Consider the following 3,723-nt stretch of genomic DNA (forward strand, 5'->3'; position numbering starts at 1 on the left):
AAAAAAAAAAAAAAAAAAGAAAAGAAAAAGAAAATATAAAAATAATTAGCCAGGCATGATGGCATATGCCTGTGGTCCCAGTTACTTGGTAGGCTGAGGCAGGAAGAATGCTTAAGCCCAGGAGGCAGAGGTTGCAGTGAGCCGTGATCTTGCCACTGCACTCCAGCCTGGACAACAGAGCAAGACCTTGTCTCAAATAAATAAAGGAAGAAACCAACATGAGGGGCAGGCCAGCACTGTAACTGGTGCCTAATGCTATCCTGAGGAGGCTCTCTACGGATGTTTCACAACTAAAGTCACTGGAGATGTGCTGTGGTAAGGAAAGACAGTATCTCACCATGGAGGAAGGTATCACTCAAAACCACCCCCTTCTGGTTCAATCATTTCCCATTAGTCAAGGAATCTTTTAATAATTAACTGGAGGCCTAGGTAATAATAATGGTAATGACTCTTTTCTTTCTTTTTTTAAAGAGATGAGGTCTTGCTCTGTCAACCAGGCCAGGGTGCAGTGGTGCAAGCATGGGTCACTGCAGCCTTGAACTCCTGGGCTCAGGCAATCCTCCTGCCTTAGCCTCCCTCACAGCGGCAGTTACAGGCACGAGCCACCACTGCATCCAGCTACGACCCTTTTCTTGACTCAAAAGGTGTGAAGAACACAAAACAGAACGGCTGCTTTTGAGAACAAGCACATTCCACAAATGTGATCCTTGGGATCACCGGAAACAAAGGGAGCAGAGTGGTGGGGAAAGAGGTTACTTACACTTCCTCAAGCTGGATCTTTGGCTATTTTGTTTGTTTCTTAAACAACAAAATTCTTCCTGGAACATCCATGCAACATTAAAACCAAACTTTCAAGTATGCAGATTTCTTCTAGGCAGTATGTAAAATAGAATATATGGCCGGGCGCATTGGCTCACACCTGTAATCCCAGCACTTTGGGAGGCTGAGGGGTGTGGATCATTTGAGATCACGAATTCAAGACCAGCGTGACCAACATGGTGAAACCTCATCTCTACTAAAAATACAAAAAATTAGCCAGGCGTAGTGGCGCACACCTGTAGTCCCAGCTACTCAGGAGGCTGAGGCAGGAGAATCGCTTGAATCCAGGAGGCAGAGGTTTCGGTGAGCTGAGACTGCACCATTGTACTCCAGCCTGGGCAGCAAGAGCAAAACTCCGTCTCGAAAATAAATAAAATAAAATAAAATACTATCCCCTTACCCAAGAGTCTTGTGCAGATGTTTCATTTTAAAACATAATTCTTTGCCTAGAGTTACGTAATAACCCATTTCCTCCCTTTTGTGTTTAGTTCTATATTTCCTTTATCTTACTTCAACAAGGAAACAAGCAGTCAGTACCAGGATCAGAGTCCTGAGCTGAACTGCAAAGTTTACAATCCACCCTGTCCCCCTACAACCTCCCACTTCCAGCTCCAAGGACTCCCCAGATGAGGTATCTGGCCCAGAGAGCTGCTTAACTCTAGCCTCCAGCATACTCAAGGCTGCCACACTGAACCGCTTGGAGGCAGCAGATAGCAAGCTATTCACTGAGGGTTAAACTCACCAAACTAACAAGAGGGGACATGTCAACTGACTTAACTGGGGATGCCCTCATATCTAAAGGAAGAAACTGCTGGGCACAGTGGCTCACGCCTGTAATCCCAGCACTCTGTGAGGTAGAGGCAGGAGGACTGCTTGAGTCCAGCAGTTCGAAACCAGCCTGGGCAACATGGCGAGACCTCGTCTCTACAGAAAATATAAAAATAGGCCGGGCGCGGTGGCTCAAGCCTGTAATCCCAGCACTTTGGGAGGCCGAGACAGGCGGATCACGAGGTCAGGAGATCGAGACCATCCTGGCTAACACGGTGAAACCCCGTCTCTACTAAAAAATACAAAAAAAAAAAAAAAAAACTAGCCGGGCGAGGTGGCGGGCGCCTGTAGTCCCAGCTACTTGGGAGGCTGAGGCAGGAGAATGGCGTAAACCCGGGAGGCGGAGCTTGCAGTGAGCTGAGATCCCGCCACTGCACTCCAGCCTGGGCGACAAAGCAAGACTCCGTCTCAAACAAAAAAATAAAAAAACAAAAAAATTCTTCTCACATTTAATCCCCTCAACCAGGAATCACCATTACAAGTGAGGAAACTGCCTAGTTTAGAAGTCCCCTGGCCAGGGAAACAGAACCCAACAGTTGCACGTGCCAGGTGTATCCAACTGCAAGGCCCCTGCTCCTGTGGATCCACACATACCCCCCAACCCATTCCTGCAGCCCCACCTACTGCCCAACACAAAACTCTGCACACACTAAAGCCAAAAACACACAGATCAAATAGACTGCAGTGCAGTCCACCTGCAGTCAGAAACTGGGGGAGTGACCTCAGAGAGAGAAGAACCTGGTGTCGATCATTCTGTCGTTTCCAAAGGAACCTACAAAACCTGGATGGATTTAGAAGTGGCCAGAGGAGCCAGCACCAACTTCACATCAGTCACTAGGCGGAGATGTGAGAGAGCTTTCACAGTCAGTAGTCTAGGAAACAAATACTAATGCGTGCCCGTTAAGAATCAGAAGCCCGGTAAGTGCTGGCTGCGAATTACCAGGTGGTGGTGGCAGTTGTAGTTGATACAAGTATCCAGGATGGGGAAGAAGGTGAGGGATACATTTCAGACATCAAGAGAAAAACCTAGCCACAGGCACACACGGGTGATATTAATAAACATCTGCTGAATGGTCGGGCCTGTGGCTCACGCCTGTAATCCCAGCACTTTAGGAGGCCGAGGCGGGCAGATCACCTGAGGTCAGGAGTTCGAAACCAGCATGACCAACATAGTGAAATCTCTGTCTCTACTAAAAATACAAAAATTAGCCAGGCGTGGTGGTGCACACCTGTAGTCCCAGTTACTCGGAAGGCTAGGGCAGGAGAATTGCTGGAACCGGGGAGGCGGAGGTTGCAGTGAGCCGAGATCGCACCACCGCACTCCAGCCTGGGCGACGGAGCAAAACTCTGTCTCAAAAAATAAATAAACATCTGCTGAGAAAACATATGTCTGAGAAAACAATATCTAACATATTTACATCCTGGCTATTTACAAAGACATTTAAACTTAATGCGTGTTGGGAAACTACTGGGCAAAGTTCTCACTTCTTCATACAGGTGAACTCAGCTCACAAAGACTTGAAATGACTAATAACATTTAAGGGTCATGGGGAAGTTTGGGAGACATGACTGCAAATCACCTCCATGGCTCCTCACCCAGCTCAAGCACTTTCTTCTCCCTAAGGAAATAACCAATCTCCAGCCCAGCCCACTTGTTTTTCAAGCCCATGCAGGAGGCCAGCTCAGTCAGCAATTAAATCGCACTCAGCCCCGCCGCTCAGTTCTCCGTGGTCTCGGGCAAGTCACTTTACCACTCCCAGCCTCAAGTTCCCCATCAGTAAAAGGGGAGTAACATGAATTGCTAGCAGACAACAGGACCGTGAAAGATCAAACGAGGCATCGTGTATATGAACGGGCTTAGAAAACTTAAGACGCCGCACAAAGGGAGGCGAGTGTTAACACAGGCCGCGTGGAGGGGGATTTGGGCTTGCGCCTCAGCTTCGGCCGTCGGAGCAAGTCACTTCCCTGCTGCTAAACTTCGGTAGTCTCAACTATAAGATAGGTGGAGACCAGGCAGCGCCGAGATCACGGAGCGGGGCCCAAATGCCAGTCCAGACAGGCGAGGGGGCTGCACCG

General features: G+C 48.5%; 1 protein-coding gene across 3 annotated transcripts in view; it reads right to left on the bottom strand.

The window, feature by feature from the left end:
* POLDIP3 (polymerase (DNA-directed), delta interacting protein 3) overlaps nt 1–3,723 on the bottom strand; it is a 38,402-nt gene that overhangs the window by 34,071 nt on the left and 608 nt on the right. The gene's annotated exons all lie outside the window — the stretch shown is intronic.

The sequence above is a fragment of the Colobus angolensis genome, unplaced genomic scaffold (assembly GCF_000951035.1).
Source record: "Colobus angolensis palliatus isolate OR3802 unplaced genomic scaffold, Cang.pa_1.0 Scaffold239, whole genome shotgun sequence".
Classification (NCBI taxonomy): domain Eukaryota; kingdom Metazoa; phylum Chordata; class Mammalia; order Primates; family Cercopithecidae; genus Colobus; species Colobus angolensis.